We start from the raw sequence: 26850 nt of genomic DNA on the forward strand, positions 1-26850 counted from the left end.
TCCTAGGGTAGCCATAACAAAGTACTGCAGGCGATACCAAGTGGCTTAAACAACAGACATTTTTTTTTCTCATACTTCTGGAGGCTAGAAGTCCAAGATCAAGGTGTCTGTAGATTTGGTTTCTTCTGAGGCCACCGTGCTTGGCTTGCAGATGGGTCACTTTCCTTCTGTGACCTCATATGGTCTTTCCTCTGTGAGCATACATACCTACTGTCTTTTGGTGTGTCCAGATTTCTTTGAAAAGAACTCCAGCCAGATTAGATTAGGATACTATTCCTGATTCAGATGTTTATTCTATGGCATGCACTCATTGCTTCTAGCCTGTTGGTAACAGAAGGAAACATAATGGTTGGTTAAATAAAAGAGGAGTAAGTAGATAATTTGGATCTGAATATACAGACTGCAACATAAAACAAATGCAGGAAAGAGCAGGAGAGGTCATAGTCAGAAGGGAATTCATAGCCTTTGCAAGGATATTTGATAGTCATTTATGCTACAAGTTAGAATTTATGCTATGAGTTAGAAAAAGAGGAGTTATCTTGGTGCAAGTTGTCTAGGAACAGAGCCTGACAGGAATGCAGGTTGTATACACTTTTCTGAGTGAGTGCTCTTTAGGAGAGAACTATAAGGGAATGAGTGAAGCGGGATGGGGCAGAGTTAGTCAAGGATGTGGTTTCAGGTTAAGTCTGTCCATTGGGGTGGGAGTCTCTTGAGCATGAGTCATTCCTCAGCGTTGTTCCTCCAGTCTGTGTACCCTTCTAGTCCCTCACTGGTTTAGTGCTATCTCTTGGATGAGGGTACCCTCCTGGATGAGATGGCTGTCATCATTTGGGGTCATTTCTTTGGTGAAAAAAGGTAGGTGTGAGCAATTAGCAGCCAACACTCACAGCAGGTGGAAGATGGGTGTACTGGCCTGACAAAGCGCATTTGGGTAGGCCACCAACAACGTGTACTCTATTGTAACCCTTGTACCATCTGGAGACAGTTGCCTCTGATAATTAAGTTTACTCCATTCAGGTACAGGTCCACCAGGATTCTGTGTTCACAATTTATAGGAGGACTCACTCTCTCTCCTACCACTGCAGTTGACTCTGTGACTGTAATTGATACTTACCAACTCCCCTTCCCACCAACCTCACCCCCTTTCTTTTAGTCGAAGTGACCTGCCTGGTATGTAGACTGACCCTCATAGTATAGTGGTACTTGCTGTGGCACTTGGACAGAAAAGATAAACCCATACCTGAATGCCTATCTATGCCTGTTTCAACAAATTATAGGCCCTTATAGGGTGTAAAGTATCCAATGCGGCCAATTTATTACAAAATGTCCAGTCGTTCTCTTTGAAGAATGGAATCATATCGCAGGTGTTCTGTCCTTGACAGGTCAGACATTCAGCAGGTGGAGTGGTTTTATCAATCATGGTAAAAATAGAGTATGCTGTTGGGCACATGTATAGCTTACAAATCTGCCACCATGGTTTTATTTCACGTATGGAGGTAGGTGGGGTTGGGGAGAATAGAGGCTGGACAGTTCATTGGTCTACTTTTTAAAACAATTTTTTTTTTTTTTTAGTTTTGGTTGTGCTGGGGTTTCGTTGCTGCACGGGCTTTTCTCTAGTTGTACTGAGTGGGGGGTACTCTCTAGTTGCGATGCATGGGCTTCTCGTTGCGGTGGCTTCTCTTTTGGCGGAGCACAGGCTGTAGGGTGTGTGGGCTTCAGTAGCTGCAATGCGTGGACTCTGTAATTGCAGCTCCCGGGCTCTAGAGCACAGAACCACAGTTGTGGTGCATGGGCTTAGTTGCTCTGTGTCATGTGGTATCTTCCTGGATCTGGGATCAAATCCTGTCTCCTGCATTGATAGGTGATTTCTTTTTACCACTGAGCCACCAGGGAAGCCCTCTCCTTGGTTACTTAATGCCTCTTTTGTAGCAGATGTTCTCTGGTACATGTAATGTACAATACAAAGGTCCAAATACCTTTAACGCACTTCATAGTTCTATCCACACATTTCTTTATTGGAACTCCTTGTCTCACATGTTTCAGTCTTGCTTCTGTTCTGGCCCCTAACCTATCAGCTAAGTTATTCACCACTATCCATCAGTCCATGTGTTTTTTTTTCTCATCACACAAAGTGGATAAGATCTGCCTGTTGAGAGGATTTCCCCTTATCAATGCCTTTCAGGGCCAACCTTGAATCTGAGGCCCAGCAGCGCTCCATTTTTAGCTTATACTCACATACTGAGCTGACCCATTCATTATCCAGCGCCAGCCTTATTCTTTCCTCTTCAGCTGATTTGTAAGTGAACATGAACTTCAGAGGAAGCATTGTTGTAAGAGCGTTAAGTGACTTGGTAGCCTGGGCCACCTCTCTGGGCCGCTTACTCATGCCCTCTGCTCCTGCTCAACCCTAATCCCAGGAGAATTGCTTTCATTTTATTATGGGATGCTGCTGAGCCTGTCTGACCTTATGGTTTGCCAGTCTCTTAATGGGCTCTTCTGGATGTATGGTCATTTGATATCTCAAGGTCAGAGGTTCTGTCTCCTCTGGGACCTGGCAGTATGACAGAAGCAGTCTTTTTAACTCTGCTTTGATATCCTGGGCTTGTTCTAGAATCCTGTGGGTTTGTGTTGCAGTTCTCCTGTTGGGACTTTCCAGAGACTCCACATGGCTTCTTTTTCTACCACAGATATCTCTCTACCATGCGCTCTACGGGGTGGTATAGCAGCCTGGATCCACTGCAAGTCTCTTTTTTTGCTCTCAGCCTACTCACAGTAAGCAGCCCCCTTTTTTCTCAGGGGAAGAGTAGTATTCTCAAGTACAGAATATGCTACCTTCAAAACTGATAGGGTTCTAACAAATTTTAGACTTTTTTCTTAGTGTTCAGAGGTCTAAGGTACAATCAACATTCCTTTATGTTAGAGATGTTCTGGAGTGTTCCATAACCCTGAAATCCTAAAAACTTAAGCTTTTGAGGTTTCTCTCTTAGTTCCTCTTCTGGAATGCATGTGAATTACCATCAAGTTGCTGTTCTGGTGCTGCTGCTGCTGCTGCTAAGTTGCTTCAGTCGTGTCCAACTCTGTGCGACCCCATAGACGGCAGCCCTAGTAAAGATACCACGGTTGGTACAGCAGTTGAATCTGGGGATTACTGCTTGGTTATGTTTACAGTAGTATATCATCATCTCCCATGGTCTGTTTGGATTGGCAAAGGCCAGACTGGTGAATTAAGTGGGCATGTTATAGGACTCACAATATGCCACCATTTAAGTCTTTGAGAATGGTCCTAGTCACTGACATTTCCCTCAGAATGCAAATTGGTTTTCACTTACCATCTTGACAGTGGTTGTGAGGTAATAGGCGCTCTCCAGGTTAAAAAAATCAATGTTATGTTTCTGCCAATTGCTGAGTATGTCATCCATTCTGATTTGTATACATTTGGAAATCAGGTAAATAACCCATGGGTCCACTGTGAGATAGACATAGGCTGGGACTCCATTTATTATTGACACTGCTCCCCCTTCTCTAACTGGTGGTGGTGGGGTTACAATGGTGCTTTAGATCCCTGGATGTTAGCATCCACATGGATCATGTATCCACTCTTCAAAATGTCCGGATATTCCCCTTTCCCATCCTTTCCACTGATACTAGGGAGCCCAGTTTTCCAATAGCATCTTCTGCTTTTAGCCTGGGCCTGCAGACGGCAGTTGCCTCACCAGTGTATTTTTGTACCAAGTTTTTAAGTCCTCTGAGTTCTCCTGAGGAACACAGCCAGTACATTTTTCAGTCTTCTGTAGCTGAACTATTCCATCATACACACTTCACTAAGTTTTTTGATACCTCCTTCAACAATTTTCTAGGGCAGTGCTGGCATCTCTGTTTCATTTAATGCGGATCATCACCTTTAAGCTTTCAGGAGCAATCTAGTTGCATATTAATAGCATCTGCTGTGGCCATTGCCAGAGTTAAAAATCCTGTCTTATCTAAATTCTCTTATCTAGCTTTATATTTTACCCTCTTTGACCTAGGCCTTTTAGGATTCACTGCCAGTCATACTCTCCCAGTTCCTACTGGTATGTGTTGGCTAGGTTCTGTTTAGGGGTATAATCTCTTTTTATCCTTCACGAAGCCAGTACTTTCTCAATTGGGTTTTATTAAGATTTGACCCTTTTTGATCAGGTGGCAGATCCTGAGGGAAACCAGCACAGTGCCGGGAGGCCTGTACATGACTTGAGCCTTCTGCATAGTCTTCAATCAAGGGGGTCCTTTGGCTTTCAGTAAGTTGAGGTGGGGAGGGTAGGTCACTTCCATAGGTCTAAAGGATTCAGGGAATCTGAGTTTCAGTGACCTCTTGTGTATCTCCTTAGGGAGTCCCATCTCAAGTCTCATGTTTCTGTTGCTCCTCACTTTGACATGGAAAAAGCTGAGATTTTAGCTATTTCTGAAGTTCTTTCACTCTTATAATTAAATTCTGAGCTAGTCTTCGGCTCTTTCATCTGGCTTTAAGGGAAGAGGACCCTTTAAATGAGACTAGGGAGGCCCTTTGACTCTCACATTTTGCTTTATATTGGTGACTGGCTGCCCTGAGCTTGTTATTTTCAAATTTTCAATGCATCTGTCTGGCATTCAGTAACAGCCATCCAATTTCAGTCTTTATAGTTAGTTTTTCTCATATTCCTCGAATGACTGAGATATTACACGATTGAATGTATCCCTTTCTACCTATAATCCAATGCAGTTTAGTGCAGATGAATGTCTTTACAACTTCATCACCACTGCATGTCAAGGACCATCAGTGTTCCACTTACACCAGTAAGAGGTTACTTATTTCCAGTTAGCTAGTGAGTGAGCCAACTCCAGATCTTTCTTAGAGTCTGTCTCCTGGACTGACCCCTGGTGTTTTTTGTCCTATGTATGTGTTGCTCAGTCATATCTGACTCTGGATGTCTGAACTCCATGGATGGTAGCCTGCCTCTGTCCATAGGAATTCTCCAGGTAAGAATATTGCAGTGGGTTGCCATTTCCTTCTCCAGGGGATCTTTGTGAGCCAGGGATCAAACCTGGGTCTCCCGCATTGCAGGCAGATTCTTTACTGTTTGAACCACCAGGGAAGCCCATTTATTGTCTTAGGTCAAGTTCATTAGAAGCAGAGCTTGAGACAGGGATTTCTGTGTATATGATTTGTTGAGGATCTGTTCTTCAGGAACAACCTTTAAGGAAGTGATAGAAGCAGGCTAGGGAAGGGGAAACAGCTGAAGAGGGATGGTCAGCTGAAGCGGTCTCTAGTAAAGCCTCAACTTGGCCGAGTGTAGCCTAGCCTGGGTGTGTGTATGTATGGGAAGGTGTATGTTTGGGGGCTTAAATCTTGAGTTAATCATAAGACAGTGTTTTTTCCTTTGAGGCAAGTGTGGTAGACTTTGGCATCCCCATTTCAGTAGGGCATTGGCTCTGGGCCATACTTGGGGTGGAAATGTCAGCACTATGTTTCAGAGAAGGTGACTCCTGTTAGTTGAGGAGGACAGTTTGCTGAAGTGGGAAATGCATGCCATTATAGCAGCCAGCGCACACAGCCCTGGGGAAAGGATTCATCAGCCTGGTGAAGGGGAGCTGGGAAAGACAGTAACAGTCAGTGTCTGCCATAAGGAAAAAGAAAAGTTACATGCACTTCTTGGAATAAAGAGACTGAAGGACTGATGTTAGTGTTTTATCCTTTTACATGGAATTGGCTGTTTTGGCTGTTTTTATATGTATATAGCATAGAATAGCTAGTGAGAAAAAGTGTTGAAAACAAAAATGACCTAAATATGTGTTTAATGTAACTTGAGTAAAGAGAATGAATGTAGAAAAAGTTAAATATTGAATGAATTTCATACTGCAAGGATAGCAATAGTTTAAAATTGGGAAGTTTTTCAGTATCTTAATTAGTAAGTTGCTAACATTTTTTTCTTTTCACTCACTTTTCCAGAAACTTTTCTTATACTTGAAGATACCATTAGTGATGGAATACTCACTATTTAAGTATAGTTATTTTATCACATCTCTGCATAAGAAAAATCTCCAAGATGCACATTGTAACTTATTTGTAGAGGAAGAGAATAAAATACTATCCCATTTTAATAAAGCATTTTAATGAACTGGGTATTGGTATTTATTTTTTAAATGTGATATAAACTTGGCATTGATAATAAGTTGAGTTATGAGTCAACATAATAAGTTGACAACCAACTTCTTCCCTGACACTTGAGGTCCCTAAGTCATTGACAGCTCAGTAATTTCCTCTGCTGCGTGTGCCATTTGGAGTCCTGTTACAGAGGCTGCTGTCTTGGAGGAAGGATCATCTTCCTGGGTAGCTCCCTGGTGCCTCTTTAGTTCTCCAGTGAATGGCAGAGACCAAATGCTCTGGATTTTGGTTGAGGGTTAAGAAACTGGAGGCACCCTCATTCTGATCTTTTTATCTTTAATAGCCACATATTCTTTCTGCATGACTATGACGTACTAATTTTACTTTGCACTTGTATCTCCTGTTAACGACTCTAAAGAGAGCAGAGCTAAGAAAAGTAGGCTTGGGGTTTAGTAGGTAAGTCATGTATTTTTAATATGAATGATTGAAATATACTGGATCTGCCCTGTTGCACATGATCTTCTTATCTGGAAGTATATTCAGAATCCTGTGTTTTTTTCTTACTCAGTATCTACTACTGGATAAGATAACTAATTCTTGAGTATAAAGTATATCAATGATAATTTTCTATATTAAATCTGTGATGTCTTTGAGTGGGGCAAGGTACTGGCAACTTTTAGATGAACGTTAAAGAATATCCTAGGTATTTATTCACTTTGTCAGAGTTTTGGAAAATCAATTTTAAACTCTCATTGTACTTTATAGTTTCATATTCTAAATGGTTTATTGTCACACCTGATGTGAATTTTTACATTCAGACCTGAAGGGCACAGTGCTTAGTGAATAACTGTTTTGATATCATTTAAAGTTTTCTTCTTTATGAAGCAATATGATAGGTCAAAAGGAAGATAAAAAGTTCAGTCACAGTCAAATAGTTGCATATCAATTTTCTTATTATTTTTTTGAACCAGGGAAGTTGTTAAAATGCTTGTGAATTTTCTACTGGTATATTCTTGGTAAGAATTATGGGCTATTTGTTATTATGTTTTTCTAGTTATCTGTAAAATTTCCTGTAATTTTGATAATTTAAAAATATTTGTAATATCCATAAAATCTGAAAAGTCTGATAATGTTATGAGAAAGAATCCTTGAAATGAGTGGAATAAAAAAAAATCAAAGAAAAAGAATGTAAAAAAAGTTGTTTTCTACATAGATAAAACAATGAGCTTTTAAATATGTGACTAACCATTGTGTATATATTTTTTCTTTTTCTTCATATTAAGAAAATAGCTTTACTTCACTCTTCTTACAGTTGCTACCTGCAGGCCAATTGTATACATATATGTGTGTATGTGATACATATATTTACACACACACATGCACATGTCCAGCCCAAAAGCTGAAGATTAAAAAGATGGGATAGCTTGATCTTAAATAAATAAAGCCAAAGAGATTATTTATAGTAATGTCAAAAATGGGACTGAATATATGTTATGATTTTGTTTTCTGTTTGTATTATTGATTGTATTATAGGCGTAAATAACACATGAAAATGTAATTATACTTTTTAAAAAATAATTAAATATTTTATTATTCAGCACTGCAAAGAGCTAAGAAAAGGTCAGAGACATCTGGGTTGTATTGTAGCTCCCTATCTTTTCCTGTATAGATGCTGAAAGTGATATTCAGGCAGATGGATATTTAGAGCAATCTTCCACTGCAGTTTCTATATCCTTACTCTAAGATAGGATAGATACTAATGACTGTTTCCCCCAGAATTATTGGAGAGTGAAGAGGCTACTTTGACAGTAAGACTGTGGTTGCACCTGCCAGCAAGACCAGGATCTGTTTTTGTGGTTTTTTTTTCTATGACATAGCAGCTAGTTTGCATGAGGGGAATCAGCGACAATACAATTAAAAACCACAACTAGTGACAAACAGAATACAGTATGGATGTAATAGCCCTGGGCTCATAGAGAATTGGGCTAATTTTAGCAGTTTAGTTATCAATGAAATAAACACACAAAAAGTTTTTCTTTGTCTGAATTTGTCTGGGAACAAGTTTGCCTGGCAATTTGAAAAGAAGGGATGAAACTGGACACAAGAAAGGAGAAAGTTGAAGACCTTTTATAGTTTTCAGGATGTATCTAAAAACATTCATTTTTATTTTTAAAAATATTTTGATTTTATTGGAATATATTTGATTTGCAATGTTATGTTAGTTTCAGGTGTACAGCAAAGTGATTCAGTTATACATATACATATATTCATTCCTTTTAAGATATTTTTCTCATACAGGTTATCACAGAATATTGAGTAGAGTTTCCTGTGCTATACAGTAGGTCCTTGTTAGTTGTCTACCTTATATATAGTAGTGAAATATTCATTTTTAAATAACCAAACACCAACTGTTCTCATGGTAAATATAGCTTATATCTAATACTAGCTACAATAAACATCAATGAAATATTTCCATTAATTGAGTTACCAGCTTTAAGTTGGTGGCAAACTGTAAATCACTCAGGTCTCTGTAAAAAACTTTCCAAAGAAGAATAAGCTGAGGTTGTTTTCCCCTTTAGATATTCATATAATAGGTAGAGACATTCAGTATTGTTACACTAAACTTTGAGGTTTTTCCCCTCCAAATCTGCAGAATCTTTTCTTAGAAAATTTGATAATAGTTCACAGACTACTTTACACTTTTATATAAAATTTTGCTCAGGGAAATACATGATTCTGTTACCAAACTTGAATAGAAAAGAAATCAAGTAAGGAGTTATTAATAGCCAAATTCAAGTTTTCAAATATATGCTGCATTTAATGAAGACTCTGAGGACATGTCTAGTGCCTCTGTGTCTTTCACTGAGCCATTTTCTTATTTTAAAATAGAGAAAATTGTACACTTCTGGTTTGTTGAAATGCTTCTTCCAATCAGTGATATATAACCATGCTCACTTCTTTTCATATTTGTGATTACTCTTAAGCAGCTTCTTGCTCATATGTATTATAATAAAATCCTTTTTCAACATTTAACTCAGTATTTAATATCATACTTATTAAAGGTCTTCATTTAACAGTTTTTTGAACTATGAAGGGATATATGGGTTGGGATATTTTGGCTTCATTTTAAAATGTATGTTTATATGAGATTGTGTACTTTGATCTTTAGTTTCATCTCACAGTGTTTGATGATCATCAGTTTCCCACCTAGATATGAATATTTACTATTTCAATTTTTGCTATAATATGATTATTATTGTACTCTATTCAATTTATTATTTTTAGAATTACATTTAATTGGAAAATCAAAGCAATAGTCAACAGATCACTGGCATAAAGATACTCTTTGTGATCTTACTAAGTGTCCACCGTAGCTCTTTAGCTACTCTGTTCCTCTGCTATATATTCTGTTCTACTATAGAACCTACAAAATGCAAACCTCATCTTTTCATTGTAGCTTTGGACAGCCTTGACTCAGTGCTAGACAAAGAGAGCCTAGTCTACTGGTGCAGCCACTCTGGCTTCTCCCTTTTTTGTTCCTGGCATATGAAAAAGGCACCTGAGGTCCAGTATCCAAAGTCCAGGATTGTAGAGCAATATGTTATGGAGAGTTTGGTGCTTTGTCGGCATCATTTAGTGCTGTACCAGCCCTGGACTGGCTTCTTGTTGTGCCAGAAAGATAAATACCTCTCCTGTTAAAAATGCTGCTTGATGGATTTTTGGGAATTTGTAGCCAAATGTAATCTTAACTGATTATTAGATTAGCTTTTAGAGATGAGCTTCAAAAAATGTATGTTGCTGCTGAAACAGGCATGAGACATTGTCCTGGGCTAGACCTGTGTAACCTTTTTATGTATAACCTCAGAAAACATTGGGATACAGTGAATACTATTGTATTAACATTTTTAATTCCAGTCACGTCTAGTACAATGCTTGGTGGCAGTAATTAATTAAGATATGTATAAAGGAATAAAACTTTGAGTGAAACAATATATAAATTGGGTATTGCTTACAATAAATTTTATTAATATGTTATTTCCCATTTTAATTTTTAACATTAAGAATGTATTTGCCTTAAAACTTTTTTAATACAGATTAGACTCTACACTTATTTATTGAATGAAATTATTTTATACACTAAAAACTAGTGTTAAGAAAGTGACTTTACGGCTTGCTAATGAAATTACTAAAATACTCCTGCTTTAAGATAAACAGCTTATTTTATTGCACTAGTATTTTATCAGAATAATTACAGCTGAAAATTTTTAATATATGTTGATGGTCTGTATTGAGAAAAAGAAGGCCCTGTTGAATGATTAAGAATCTGTTACCATCACAAAATCTACCAATTTCTACAAGAGTCTTTTGTTGAACTCTACCAATTTCAACAAAAGAGTCTGAAATGTAGTACTTGGGTGCAATCTCAAAAACGACGGAATAATCTCTCTTTGTTTCCAAGGCAAACCATTCAATATCAGAGTAATCCAAGTCTATGCCCCAACCACTAATGCTGAAGAAGCTAAAGTTGAACAGTTCTATGAGGACCTACAAGACTTTCTAGAACTAACGCCCAAAAAAGATGTCCTTTTCATCATAGGGGACTGGAATGCAAAAGTAGAAAGTCAAGAGATACCTGGAGTAACAGGCAAATTTGACCTTGGAGTACAAAAGGAAGCAGGGCAAAATCTAACAGAGTTTTGCCAAGAGAACACACTGGTCATAGTAAACACCCTCTTCCAACAACACAAGAGAAGATTCTACACATGGACATCACCAGATGGTCAATACCAAAATCAGATTGATTATATTCTTTGCAGCCAAAGATGGAGAAACTCTATACATTCAGCAAAAACAAGACCAGGAGCAGACTGTGGCTCAGATCATGAACTCCTTATTGCCAAATTCAGACTTAAATTGAAGACAGTAGGGAAAACCACTAGACCATTCAGGTATGATCTAAATCAAGTCCTTACAATTATACAGTGGAAGTGAGAAATAGATTCAAGGGATTAGATCTGATAGAGTACCTGATGAACTATGGACGGAGGTTTGTGACATTGTACAGGAGACAGGGATCAAGACCATCCCCAAGAAAAAGAAATGACAAAAAGCAAACTGGCTATCTGAGGATGCCTTACAAATAGCTGTGAAAAGAAGAGAAGTGAAAAAGAAAGGAGATAAAGAAAGATATACCCATTTGAACACAGAGTTCCAAAGAATAGCAAGGAGAGATAAGAAAGCCTTTCTCAGGGATCAATGCAAAGAAATAGAGGAAAACAATAGAATGGGAAAGACTAGAGATCTCTTCAAGAAAATTAGAGATACCAAAGGAACATCTTATGCAAAGATGAGCACAATAAAAGACAGAAATGGTATGGACCTAGCAGAAGCAGAAGATATTAAGAAGAGGTGGCAAGAATACACAGAAGAATGATGCAAAAAAGATCTTCATGACCCAGATGACCACGATAGTGTGATCACTCACCTAGAGCCAGACATCCTGGAATGTGAAGTCAAGTGGGCCTTAGGAAGCATCACTACGAACAAAGCTAGTGGATGGAGGTGATTGAATTGCAGCTGAGCTATTTCAGGTCCTAAAAGATGATGCTGTGAAAGTGCTGCACTCAATATACCAGCAAATTTGGAAAACTCATCAGTGGCCACAGGAATGGAAAAGGTCAGTTTTCATTCCAATCCCAAAGAAAGGCAATGCCAAAGAGTTCTCAAAATACCGCACAATTGCACTCATCCCACATGCTAGCAAAGTAATGCTCAAAATTCTCCAAGCCAGGCTTCAACAGTATGTGAACTGAACGTCCAGATTTTAAGCTGGATTTAGAAAAGGCAGAGGAACCAGAGATCAAATTGCCAATATCCGCTGGATCATCGAAAAAGCAAGAGAGTTCCAGGAAAACATCTACTTCTCCTTTATTGACAATGCCAAAGCCTTTGACTGTGTGGATCACATCAAACTGTGGGCAGCAAGGAGATCCAACCAGTCCATCCTAAAGGAAATCAATCCTGAGTATTCATTGGAAGGACTAATGCTGAAGCTGAAACTCCAATACTTTGGCCACCTGATGCGAAGAACTGACTCATTTGAAAAGACCCTAATGCTGGGAAAGATTGAAGGAGGGAGAAGAAGGGGACAACAGATGATGAGATGGTTGGATGGCATCACTGACTCATTGGGCATGAGTTTGAGTAAGCTCCGGGAGTTGTTGATGGACAGGGAAGCCTGGAGTGCTGCAGTCCATGGGGTCACAAAGAGTCGGACATGAGTGAGCGACTGAACGGAGTTGAGTCAATGCAAAAAAAGCTAAGAAGGAAAATCTCTGAGGATTTATTAGGAGGGGTTAAATCTAGTCTTTTTTTGAAGAATCACAAAATTGTATACTATGTTCAGTTATCGCATGCATGAAGTGAAGTGAAGTGAAAGTCACTCAGTCGTGTCTGACTCTTTGTGACCCCATGGACTATACATTCCAAGGAATTCTTCAGGCCAAAATGCTGGAGTGGGTAGCTGTTCTCATCTCCAGGGAATCTTCCCAACCCAGGGATTGAACTCAGGTCTCCCGCACTGCAGGTGGATTCTTAACCAGCTGAGCCACGAGGGAAGCCCTATTGCATGCGTACCTGCATTCTAAGTTGCTTCAGTCATGTCTGATTCTTTGCGAACCCATGGACTGTAGCCCATCAGACTCCTCTGTCCATGGGATTCTCCAGGCAAGAATACTGGAGTGTGTTTCCATTCCCTCCTCCAGGGGATCTTCCTGACCCAGTGATTGAACTTGTGTCTCTTAGGTGTCCTGAATTGGCACCGCAGCTTCTTTAACACTAGCGCCACCTGGGAAGCCCATATTCAGTTATTAGTTCTGTTAAAATCCTTTTAATACAGATTTGTATTAGGAAAATAAGTAACATTTTACATTATATATGTATATATTCTCATATAAACTATTAATGAACAGTTTAAAATTCTGGGAGAGTACATTAGAAAAACCCCAATAGTGTAATTACTCTTCTTGTATTTGTATAGTTATGTTTTGACTTTTTTTCCAAAAAGCCAAAACATCCAAGACCCTATTAATTTTAGCATGCTAATTTATAAAAATACCAACCTCTTACCGATAGTAGAAAGTTCAGAAACCTTTGAACACGTGAAAGTTGCTGCTGACATTATTATTTACCAAGTACTATAGTTAATGTTAATTAACTAACTTTTTTAAGTTTGTGTTATGTATTTAAAAATTTGATATTCATTTTGGTAGTAGTCATTGGATCTTGTGTGCCTTTGTGTGTTTGCTGTGTGTGTGTGTGCTCAGTTGTGTCCAGCTCTGGACTGTAGCCTGCCAGGTTCCTCCTATCCATGGGATTTCTCAGGCAAGATTACTGGAGTGGGTTGCCATTTCCTCTTCCAGAGGATGTTCCTGACCCAGAGATTGAATTTGCATCTCCTGTATCTGCTGCACTGGCATGTGGGTTCCCTACCACTGAGCCACCTGGGAAGCCTCCTTTGTGCCTTTATTCATTCAAAAAGGAAAATGCTCATTAAATTTTAAATATTAAAGTAAAAATGTGACCTTTCCAACTTGTTTTACTGTTGGTATATAGAAAAGCATTGGATTATTATGTAACATTAGGAGGATTAAATTAGCATGGAGATTTGCTGTGATAACCTTAACTCAGAACCTAATTACCTAAAGTTATCATGGTGTATTTCTCCTAAATGGGTAGTAAAAATCCTATAACATTGCATTTAGTATTATAGGATCATAATTTACAACAATAGAGTATACAATGTTAAAGGATTACAAAAGGTAGAACTAGAGGGGATCTTCACTTTCTAGTTTGAATCACGGATCTTACAGAGAAAGGAAATAGAGGCTCCTTAGAGGATATTTTTGTCACTTATACATGTGTATAAATGGATTCAATCTGAGTGGTTGTTTATAATGTACAATTGAAATAGGTAGTTGTGGCTTGAAGAAAATTTCAATATTGAATAAGCTCAAATAAGTACCAAAAATGATAGCTTGCGATAACATGAGACACTAAAGTGAATCTTTTCCTGTTGCTTTGGAATTAGAGACTGAACCTAATGTGTGAACAAAAAGTATTAAATACCCCATCTTTAAACAACAATCTTGCCTATAATCGGGACCCAATTCTCTCTCAGAGTTTTCAATAGTAGCAGTTACCTTTAGTCATCACCCCCAGGGGAATCTTCACTTTCTGTAATAAGAGACTGGGGAGAAGGAAGGAGGAAGAAACCAATGCAAATAATGAATCTGGAGCCTAGAGAGGAGTGCAGTGACCTTCTCCTTCCCTTCCTGCTACTTTGGGAAGGAATATACTATCCTTTGTGCTTCCTAGGTGGCGCTAGTGGTAAAGAACCTGCATGCCAGGGCAGGAGATTTAAGAGACACGGATTTGATCCCTGGGTCGGGAATATACCCTGGAGGAAGGCATGGCAGTTCACCCCAGTATTCTTGGAGAATCCTATGGACTGTGGAGCCTGGCAGGCTGCAGTCCATAGGGTCACAAAGAGTCAGACATGACTGAAGCAACTTAGCACATATGCATACTATCCTTCTCTACCAAAAACCAAGTGAAGAGAATCTCTGAATTACTTGTAGCGATTAGAGGTTCTAATCAGGAGGAGGATGGTAACATTCTATTCTCTGGTTAGCTAAGTATTTAGATAGTAGAGTTATTAATTTAACTAAGCTGTGTCTATTTCAACAGTACAGTATAGTTTAGTCGCTCAGTCGTGTCCAACTCTTTGCGACCCCATGAATTGCAGCACACCAGGCCTCCCTGTCCATCACTAACTCCTGGAGTTTACCCAAACTCATGTCCATCGAGTTGGTGATGTGATCCAGCCATCTCTGTCGTCCCCTTCTCCTCCTGCCCCCAATCCTTCCCAGCATTAGGGTCTTTTCCAATAAGTCAGCTCTTCGCATCAGGTGGCCAAAGTATTGGAGTTTCAGCTTCAACATCAGTCCTTCCAGTGAACACTCAGAGCTGATCTCCTTTAGGATGGATTGGTTGGATCTCCTTGCAGTCCAAGGGACTCTCAAGAGTCTTCTCCAACAACACAGTTCAAAAGCATCAATTCTTCGGCATTCAGCTTACTTCACAGTCTAACTCTCACATCCATACATGACCACTGGAAAAACCATAGCCTTGACTAGATGGGCCTTTGTTGGCAAAATAATGTCTCTGCTTTTTAATATGCTATCTAGGTTGGTCATAACTTTCCTTCCAAGGAGTAAGCGTCTTTTAATTTCATGGCTGCAATCACTATTCATGGGAAATAGATGGGGAAACAGTGGAAACAGTATCAGACTTGATTTCAACAGAGGAAAAGGTAATTGGAAAGAGAGTGGAAGTAGGGGATTTGTAGTCAGAGAACAGCCTGTATTTCCCTAGAAGGGAATATGTAAGAGTGTTTATTCATGATTGGCAAGGTTATATAGCAGTAATGAACAACTCTTAAACGCTCAATGTTTAACATAAAAATGTTTAGTTCTTGGTCTTGTATAGTATGGTGTCAGTAAGTTCAGTTCAGTCACTCAGTTGTGTCCGACTCTTTGTGACCCCAAGCAGCACACCAGGCTACCCTATCCATCACCAACTCTCAGAACTTGCTCAAACTCATGTCCATCGAGTTGGTGATGCCATCCAATCATCTCTTCTTCTGTTGTCTCCTTCTCCTCCTGCCTTCAATGTTTCCCACCATCAAGGTCTTTTCAAATGAGTCAGTTCTTTGCATCAGGTGGCCAAAGTATTGGAGTTTCAGCTTCAACATCAGTCCTTCCAGTGAACACCCAGGACTGATCTCCTTTAGGATGGACTGGTTGGATCTCCTTGCAGTCCAAGGGACTCTCAAGAGTCTTCTCCAATACCACAGTTCGAAAGCATCAATTCTTCGCCGTTCCAAGTTTCTTCACTGTCCAAATCTCACATCCATATATGACTATTGGAAAAATCATAGTTTTGACTAGACAGACCTTTGTTGGCAAAGTAATGTCTCTGCTTTTTAATATGCTGTCTAGGTTAGTCTTAGCTTTACTTCCAAGGAGCAAGCGTCTTTTAATTTTAAGGCTGCAGTCACCATCTGCAGTGATTTTGGAGCCCCCCAAAATAAAGTCAGCCACTGTTTCCACTGTTTCTCCATCTATTTGCCATGAAGTGATGGGACCTGAAGCCATGATCTTTGTTTTTTGAATGTTGAGTTTTAGTATGGTTTTAGTATAGTATGGTGCAGTGTGGTTCTATGGGTAAGGCTAATTTTCCAGAGGAGTTTCCTCACACGTGGCTCAGCCATACCAGTTCTGTTATCCTGCAGCTGTATGATCTAGTATCTGTGGGCAGAGGGAGAGATGCTGGAGAATTGTGCACGAGCTTTTTTTTAAACCACCTCAGCCCAGAAATGATACACATTCTCTCAATGCTTACTGGATGGGATCAATCACTTGGCCACTTTCATTGGATAAGGGACATGAGAAGTCTTCTGTGTGGTCAGAAGGGGAGGATAGTTCAGTATCACAGGACTCTGGTAGTATGTACCACAGTGAATTTCCCATAGGTCAAATCAACATCAGTAAAGGTGACTTTACTTGAGCTATTCTAGATGTCATTATGGAATGAGAAATGTAGATGCAACAGAACAGGGTTGAATGCAGTGATTGGAGAAGAATATTAACATGTTCATATTTATACTCTGGCAAGCTGAGACAGCTCACTAAATTGCACATGTGAGGAAATGGAGTGTCTTAAGAGTACAGGTTCTAGCGTGAAATAAACTGGGTTCAAATTCAGGCTATTGATCCTTCATTGGTTTCTTTTACTTAATCTCTCTGAGTTTCACTTTCCTTATTTGCACCAGGTTATTGTAATAGAACTTTATTCATAGAGTTGTTAGAAGTAAATGAGAGGGTATAGTAAATTCCTGTACCATTTAGCATTTAAGTATTCAATAAATGTTAATGGCCATCATGGTTGTTAGATCTTTAGGGGCTAAAGGAAAGGGTAACTGAGTATAGATTAGGTATAGAGTAAAAGATGTCAGAAAATATGTTTCACAAATTTTAAAAGGTTCAACATTTCTTTTAGGTTCAAGTATAGATAGAAAATATGTTTTTTATACTATGTGATCTCTGCATTCCCAGTAAACAGAAACATCCAAAAATAATACCTTACATATACTGTGTGCCAAGTATTGTGTTAATCACTGAATACATTTCATCTCATTTAATCTGTTTTGCATTTGTTATTCCCATCCGTAGATCAGGAAACTGCTAACACAGTTCAGTTCAGTTGCTCAGTCATGCCTGACTCTTTTCGACCCCATGAATTGCAGCACGCCAGGCCTCCCTGTCTATCACCAACTCCCGAAATCCACCCAAACGCATGTCCATTGAGTCGGTGATGCCATCCAGCCATCTCATCCTCTGTCGTCCCCTTCTCCTTCTGCTCTCAATCTTTCCCAGAATCAGGGTCTTTTCAAATGAGTCAGCTCTTCATATCAGGTGACCAAAGTATTGGAGTTTCACGTTCAACATCAGTCCTTCCAATGAACACCCAGGACTGATCTCCTTTAGGATGGACTGGTTGGATCTCCTTGCAGTCCAAGGGACTCTCAAGAGTCTTTTCCAACACCACAGTTCAAAAGCATCAATTCTTCGGTGTTCAGCTTTCTTTATAGTCCAACTCTCACATCCATATATGACCACTGGAAAAACCATAGCCTTGACTATACGGACCTTTGTTGGCAAAGTAGTGTCTCTGCTTTTTAATATGCTGTCTAGGTTGGTCATAACTTTCCTTCCAAGGATTAAGCATCTTTTAATTTCATGGCTGCAGTCACCATCTGCAGTGATTTTGGAGCCCAGAAAAATAAAGTCTCTCATTTCCACTGTTTCCCCATCTATTTGCCATGAAGTGATGGGACTGGATGCCATGATCTTAGAGCTAGGTTTAAAACAGATACTTCCTGTTATTTTGTTAGAATGTGATCAGATTTTCATTCTTTATAAGTAGTTATGAATGTAATATATAGTTCTAATGTGGAATAAGACATTAAAAAATCTAGCATATAAAATTTCATGTATCATCATTATTAATTAGGCCTATATGTTAAACATTTAACTGCAACTGCTTAAATTTTTAAATCAAATCCACTAGTTTTTAGTTTTATTTGTTACTTTTCCCAGCTATTTAGTTGACTTTAAGACTGACAGTTTCCCTCATCCCTTTCATGTATGAGGAGTGTTCACATACAGCATAGTGTTTAAGGCAGAAACCCTGGACCCTGAAGAACTAGTGTTATCCATTAACAAAACCCAACCAGGAACACATCTTTAGTCAACCAAAGTTGAGTCTTATTATTTGCTGCAGCAGGGAAAACCACATGCCTTGTGAAACTGTGGAGTATGTTTGCCGGAAGGGGTTAAGGGAAGCTTGTTACAGAATTTGCACTTGTATTAGGTGGTTTGGGAGAGGAGGTGAGATGAATAGAACATTACTTAGCACTGCTACTGGCGAAGAAACAGAGTCATTTTGCATTTAGGGGAGGGGAATATTTGCTCATTTTCATTACACAGTATGTTTGCTTCTTCTATCTGTGTCCAGACCTGATTATGGAGAGGTATTGTTTTTGCTTTGTTCCATAATAGTAACAGAAAGCTCTTATCTGATGATAATATTCTATGAAATTGTTTTCATTTACTGGGAGCATACAAGAGCCTAACCAATAGCAACTAGGCCAGTTACAAGCTGATAGCTATAAGGGCAGCCTTTTCTTTTACTAGTTTTAAATTCTTCCTGTACCCTTTCCTAGCTGTGTGATTTTAGGCAAAGTTAAATTACTTTGTGCTTATTAGTTTACATATCAGAAAAATGGAGTAATGATAAGAGTGCTTTCTTCACAGGATTATTTTGAAAGTGAATACATGTAAAATTATCTGGTACAGTCAATGCTCAGTTTACCTAAACAGCCACCACTACCACATAATGATAAAATCAGTAATTTTTAATACCCTCCAGGCTTCCCTGGTGGTTCAGATGGTAAAGAATCCACCTCCAATGCGGGAGACCTGGGTTCAATCCCTGGGTTGGGAAAATCCCTTGGAAGAGGGCCTGGAAACCCACTCCAGTATTCTTGCTTGGAGAATCCCCATGGAACAGAGGAGGCTGGCTGGCTATGAGGTTGCAAAGACTAAGCACATAATACTCTCCACCACACACATTAAGTTATGGCATGACATATTCAAGCACTCATATATGCACTATAAAAATATAGTCTACCAGTAGACAAAATTACTCATGTTGGATAGTTAGGATATCTTCTCTTTTGTTCAGTGATGGAGGAACACTGCCAGATTCATTTATGAAACACATTTATTCATTGGACAATAGAATATATATTTTCCTACAAACTTTTTCCTTTTCCTGTGCTCTAAATCTTATTTATTCAATCCCTCAAGGGATAAAATTGATAGCTTTTGTTTCTGTGGTTTTTTTTTTACCTCCTGTATAGAATCTGTCAAAAATTTTCACAATTTAACCTCCTAAATATATTTTTTCATTTCCTTCCACTACTTTATTAAGGACCCCATAATTTCTTACCAGAATCAGTGGAATAATGCAGTTGATCTCCCTACCACTATACTTACTCCTATCCCTTGGTTTAACCAGATTATTGCTTGAGTTAACTCACTAACAGAAAACATCTGATGACTTCTTTGCCTAGTCTGGTACATGAGCCTTCTAAATCTTCACCCAGCTTTTATTTCTGGCCCTCTGTGTCACTGCTGAGTTTGATTCCAGCTTTCCGTTTCTATGTAATTCTTTTCTGTATTTTAGTTTTTGTGCCATTTAAAATTATTTGTGCCAAGAATTACACATAAATTATTCCAATAAATAAAATGATGTAAAGGGATTTTACATACTATTCAAATCTAGAATAATGAAAAAAACAAGCATACTTCTTTATTTTGGGTATCTCAAGATGTGGATTCTGTTGTATAATATAGTTTTCTCTGTATAACTCATGAATCGAAAGTCGCTCAGTCATGTCTGATTCTTTGTCACCCCATGGACTGTAGCCCACAAGGCTCCTCTGTCCACGGGATTCTCCAGGCAAGAATCCTGAACTAGGTTGCCATGCCCTCCTTCAGAGGATCTTCCCAATTCAGGGATGGATAACTCAGGGAACTTTAAATGCTCTTTGACACCCTTTTTCCCTGTCTCTGTCATTATACTGATGATTGGATCTTTGGAATCAAGCTTGCTAAGGTTTTTTAAAGCTCTAACATGTTTTGATTTTATAAATACACTTAAACTCTGTCACAACATGCAACTCAAAGAGAATAGTGTAGGATCAGGAGTGGAATGCACTTTCAAAGAATTGCAAAGATTTTCAGGTATCATTAAGTTAAAACCTGAGGAATTTGTTACCCTGTTTTAAGTTCTTTTGAAACCTAAAATTAACTCTATAATAATCTGTAACCGAGAAAGAATTGTTTCATTCTCCTTTCTTCTCTTACTTTCTCAAACAGTGACTGAACTCCTGCTAAATGTCATGCTCTCTCTTAGGTATTCTTTGCACTAATGAAGTCTTATATGAATAGCGATAGCTCTTTGGATAGCCATTGCACTTTTTTCTACGTTCTTGTTTAGCTGAGCAGTGGGGTATAACCAGTGCCGTGCTGGTAAATATTGGACAATCAGCTTTCCAAAGGAAAAAAAATAAAGAAATCCTGATTTGCAGCATTTGCTAATTTTCATGATGTAAACATCGCCAACATGGCTGATTTTAAACTGCCAGTGTGACATCACTGAACAGTGTAAGGAGGAGATGTTTACAATGGACTCTTGGCTCTAGTGCCCTGCTGGATAATGAATTAACATCTGCACTGTACTAGTCTGCCTCTTTCATTTGAAATCACTCTCCCCTTGGCTTATATGCATTACATAACCTGCACCTATTTTTTTTTTTCCTAGACCTTCTCATCTCTGGGAGCCTCTGATTTACTTTATTTTCTACTGAAATAACAGCCAGGTTGCTAATGACTCCAGTTACCTTAGACTTCTCTCTGGAAGCAAATCTTTCTCTGACCTCAGCATTGTATTTAGCTATATGTAACACATATATCATAACTACAACATTTAAATAAAGGAGTTTATATTTTTCTCATGTAAAAACAAATCTGGAGATAGACTGCTCAAGGAAATCAACAGAGACCTATGCATTTATTTTTTCTGTTCATTTTCCTTTTCTTGTTCATTGCCCTACCTGCAGTGTGTGACTCTCAAACTTATGATTAAAGGAGGACTGTTGAATTATAGGAAGTAGGACCACATTCCTGTCATAACAGAGGAAGGACAAAGTATTAATATGAAAGGTGCATGCCAGTTGGGTCTATCTCTTACTTAGAAATAAATAGCTTTTATAGAAGCTGTACTTAGTAAACTTCTATCTAAATATTATTTGCCTGCTTTATGTCATATCTGGAGAAGGAAATAGCAACCCACTCCAGTACTCTTGCTTGGAAAATCCCATGGACCGAGGAGCCTGGTAGGCTACAGTCCACAGGGTCGCAAAGAGTCGGACACGACTGAGCAACTTCACTTTCGCTTTCACTTTATGTCATATAACCGCCTCTAGCCATAAAAGCCCCTGAAAAGTAATTTTTTTTATCCTAAGCACACTGTTGATCTGAATAAAATTTTGATTCTATTTGTAAGAAAGAAAAGACACAGCCAACTTTGTCTGCCATATTCTCTTTTGCCTTTAGTCCTGGTTCACCTCTATGAACTCTGTAAAGCTAATTCTCTACTACTGTCTCATTGACTTACAGTTTAAGCAAAGTGTCTTTTGAATCCTACATCATGAAGTCCTATGTTCAGTAGAGCTGCTTTAAAGTAACACAGTTCTAGACTTAATGTTCTAGGGTTTTGGTAGGTCAATTTTCCAATTTCAGCTTTATCAGTAATAGAAGTAATATGTCGTTTGCTGTCTACTACCTCTTTTATGTATTTCTAAATTAGCTTTAAAGTTAGGTGGCAGATAGTTTCATGTGAATTACTTTAAAAAAAAAAAGTAATTTGTTACCTTCACTTGAGACATGTGAAATGTAATTTGTTTTTATTGCTTTCTAGCCTTAAATAGAATCAGTCTACTGTCATAATTCGGAGAAGGCAATGGCAACCCACTCCAGTACTCTTGCCTGGAAAATCCCATGATGGAGGAGCCTGGTAGGCTGCAGTCCATGGGGTTGCAAAGAGTCGGACACGACTGAGCCACTTCACTTTCACTTTTCACTTTCACGCATTGGAAAAGGAAATGGCAACCCACTTCAGTGTTCTTGCCTGGAGAATCCCAGGGACGAGGGAGCCTGGTGGGCTGCTGTCTGTGGGGTCGCACAGAGTCAGACACGACTGAAGCAACTTAGCAGCAGCAGCAGCAACTGTCATAATTATCAAATGAAATTTAATACCAAACATCCAGTCTTGTGATTTTTGATCCCAGTTAAGATTTTGATCTCATGAGATGACTGTTTTTAGTGTAAAACTACTTTAAAGAAACAACATGACTGTAGAATACAAGTCCCAGTGTGCTTGCTTTTCACAAAGGAAAAACCAATTTCCATAGAAACAGAGTTCATAAGCATCATGACAGCTGATGAGAAAGTAATAAACAGATTTTAGAGTCTGTATTAGAGATTGTGTGCCAACCAAGAAGATTTCAGTTGCAAGTAATAGAAAACTCAACTGTGACTGGCTTAAAAAATAAAAAAGAATTTACTGGTTTACCAGAATAAAAACTCCAGAGGTACATGTTGCTTCAGGTGAGGATTGATCCTGAATCTCATAGAATGTGACTTAGGTTGTAATTTCCTTCTTTTTGTTTTTAATTTTTTTCTTCTAGTTTTGTTAGGATATAATTGACATACAGTTTAAGATGTACAGCAATAGTGATTTCACTTACACACATCATGAAATGATTATCACAGTAAATTTAGTGACCATTCATCATCTCATAAATACAAAATTAAAGTAGTATAAAAAATATTTTTCCTTGTGTGAGGACTCTTAGGATGTACTCTCTTAACTTTCACACATACAGCAGTGTTAATTATCATTTTGTTCATTACATCCCTGGTACTTATTTATCTTACAATTTGACGTTTATAACTTTTTTTAAGGCACGTAACTCATTTTTATTATTAAAATTTTTTTTTAAGTACCTATGCAAAGCTTGAATACATCTTCAAATCTCCATTATCTGTCATCTTCTACCAGAATCAGGTCCAGACTTGTGGGGCGTGAAGCTTACCAAATTTATGTGACCCTCTTGAAGAAAAGAACTCAAAATCACAAATTCAAAATTAAGTGCAAACGTCAATATTTACTTAGAAAGGAAAAATAAATCACAGAAATCACAAATTTGAAAGGCTGACAAATACCATAGACATCATAAAATTCAGAAAAATTAGCACATTTTAAATAACTGTCTGACATTTTCTTTAATCATTGAAGTTTTTAATTTTTGACTTGCCTTCTTCCAATTCCACATCCTTCATTTCTGGTAACCGCAAATCTTATCTTTTTTCCTCTGAGTTTATTGTTTTGTTTTTGAAGCATAATTGGTCTACAACATTGTGTTAGTTCTTTCTTTCTATTTTTAATTGTCACTGGGTGGATATTGACTCCATTTTGGGAAGACTTCCCCAACTCATGACCCCAAGTTGACTTCAGTAGCTCAGAGAGTTATGTGACTTCTCAATCACAAAACAGGAAATCTGTGTCACCACTGACAGTGAAATGTCCTTAAGAATCATGGCAATTGGCCCACCTTAGGTCATTGTGCTGATCATTATAACAGGAATAGTGCATGCAGGGATGGTCTTTGCTAACCATGTCTCATCCCTAGGGCATGTGAGGCTGGTTCAGTCCAAACTAGACTATAAAGCTGAGAATGGAGGAGACATGTCTTTGTTTCCAAAGAAAGAAGAGAAATAGATAACAGAGGGCCAGCGAAAGTTATCATCACAGTTGTTGCCAGAGTATGTTTTCTATTCATTCAGAAGAATTTAAGTGACCTAAAAATTCACCTATTTTTAACTTGTTACCTAACACATTTTTAGAGACAAGACATAAATAAGGTTATGCAACTAATTTCACAGTGTGATATTATTTTCTACCAGTTACTTTTAACATTGCTAAAGAAACTTTGTTATAAAAGTGGGACGTTCTGGGAGAATAGCACTGAAACATGTATATTATCATACGTGAAACAGAACACCATTCCATGTTCGATGCATGAGACAAATGCTCAGGACTGGGGCAGTGGGATGACCCAGAGGGATGGGATGGGGAGGGAGGTGGAAGGGGGGTCCACGAAAGGGAACACATGTAAACCCATGGCTGATTCATGTCAATGTATGGCAAAAACTACTACAATATTGTAAAGTAATTAGCCCCCAACTAAAATAAATAAATTTATTTTAAAAAAAAAAGAGTAATATTCAAAGAGTTTTTGAATAAAAAAGTTTTCATCTTTAAAAAAAAAAAAAGTGGTAAAATACATGATTTATCCAGAGGGATTTATATTACAAAACATTCCTGCATTCAAAAGGACGGCCTAACTCCAGTATCTGCTCTGGTGACTCATCATTCCCATGGTTTATCCCTCTATTAATGTAGTATTTAAAAGAGGGTATCGTGTTTTAAATATTATAAAACCACAGAAAAACACTTGTTAAAATTTGACAGCCTTCCTTCGTAACTAAGTCCTACCAGTGGCATCCATCACACTCTGTCTCATCTACTTTGGGGCCTAGCATCAGTGAACATCATACTTTTTTTTTTCTCCTGTCTGTATTACATCACTGACAGGGAATTTGTAGAAGAGTGTGGGAGTAGCTAATAAGAGGGTAAGAGAGATTTACTGAAGGGAAAATTACTTCAAGTAAAGAACAAAATTATCAAAAAAAAAGATCTTCTTTACTTCCTTGGTAAAAATTTCCTTAAATTTTACATCATATTTTAATATTAAACCCATGTAGATATATGGGTTTAGGGTAGACTTTCTGAGACTGGGACTGGGGTGAAAAGAGTGGTACCCCAAGAAAAATTATGTTTTACTTTCAACCTCTTTTGAAGACAATCTGCTAAAGATTCCACTTGACAGTCTTTTACTCATCTTGAAGAATTAAGAAATCAAGAGCATGTATCTTCCAGAGAATACATTGCATATGTAAACAGTGGTGCTGATTGAAGCATGATTTGAAGCAGTGCAGTATTTGATATAGATTACTAAGGATCCCAACATTTCATGCTAGATGCAGATGTTAGGTGCTGTTTTCTCTGTTAGAGAAAGAGCATTCTTTAACTGGATGATAAATCCAGTTTCTTTAATAAATCTAATTGAGTCAGATCTGAATGTGCAGATCATGTAGCAGTATTTTGTGTAAGTTTTTTCAGCTTTCTATCAAGTTATACAGCATGCTATAAGATTATTTATTTGGTACATAAAATCACAGGAATCATATAGTAAAAATTCTATTATCACAAATGCTGGTGTAATGAAGTTTCCCACATTTAAATACATTATATTTTGTTTATATGGTTTTTATTTGTCATGGCAGTTGCTTCAAACAGTACTGTATTGATTTGGTTGTCAGGAATTCTCTTCCAAGAAAAATCTTGTTCAGAAAGTGCTTTCTTTGTACCTGCAATATTCTAAAATGATATGAGTGAGTGGGATTCTCATGCAGATTAGTGGCAGGCTAATTGACAGAGCTAGCTCTGTTTCTCTATTTTCAAATATTCTTTCTCTTCTGCTATCAAGAAACAGCTTTTCTTTAACTCCTTGCCTTTCCATATTTCAGCAATGCAGTTTTCTCTACATCTCTGAAAGATCACTTAAATTCTTAAATCACTCTTAAAAAGTCAACAAAATTGGACAAAAACATCCAGTAGTTGGGAGAGTGAAGAGGTCAGTATTCTCAAAACTCCTGCAATAAAGGCGCATATTTTGCTTGTTCGCCTAAAGTAATGTTTTGAGTACTTTGTCAGTGTATTTTTCAGGTTAAAATACAAATAGGAAAACAAATGGTGTGAGTTTTGTCTAATTCTATTAAGTTTTTATTGTAGCTAAGTTGGGAAAGTTGGGTGAATGACATTTATTTTTAATCATAGTGCAAAAAATACTTTGCTTCTGTAGCTTTCTTTACTTATTCAATAAATATTTATTGAGCACACACTGTAGGCCAGTTATTTGGGAATAAAGTGACCAAATAACAAAAATACTGGAAAATTCTTAAAGAGATGGGTATACTAGACCACCTTACCTGCCTCCTGAGAAACCTCTATGCAGTTCAAGAAGCAACAGTTAGAACTGGACATGGAACAATGGACTGGTTCAAAACTGGGAAAGGAGTACATCAAGGCTGTATTTTGTTACCCTGCTTATTTGATTTATATGCAAGTACATCATGCGAAATGCTGGGCTGCATGAAGCACAAGCTGGAATCAGGATTGCCGGGAGAATTATCTATAACCTCAGATATGCAGATAACACCACCATAATGGCAGAAAGTGAAGAGGAACTAAAAGAGCCTCTTGACGAAGGTGAAAGAGGAGAGTAGAAAAAGCTGGTTTAAAACTCAACATTCAGAAAACTAAGATCATGTCATCCAGTCCCATCACTTCACGGC

At 38.1% G+C, this 26850-nt stretch overlaps 1 protein-coding gene and 1 long non-coding RNA gene across 51 annotated transcripts in view; both read left to right on the forward strand.

The window, feature by feature from the left end:
* Window positions 1-26850, forward strand: part of RIMS2 (regulating synaptic membrane exocytosis 2) — a 629392-nt gene that overhangs the window by 297379 nt on the left and 305163 nt on the right. The window lies entirely within an intron of this gene.
* LOC145510601 (uncharacterized) lies at window positions 14975-20884 on the forward strand. Its single transcript, XR_014057137.1, has 2 exons — window positions 14975-15867; window positions 17623-20884. It is a non-coding gene; the product is annotated as an uncharacterized LOC145510601 (long non-coding RNA).

This window comes from Giraffa tippelskirchi, chromosome 6 (genome assembly GCF_054371585.1).
Source record: "Giraffa tippelskirchi isolate mGirTip1 chromosome 6, T2T-mGirTip1v1.2.pri, whole genome shotgun sequence".
Classification (NCBI taxonomy): Eukaryota; Metazoa; Chordata; class Mammalia; order Artiodactyla; family Giraffidae; genus Giraffa; species Giraffa tippelskirchi.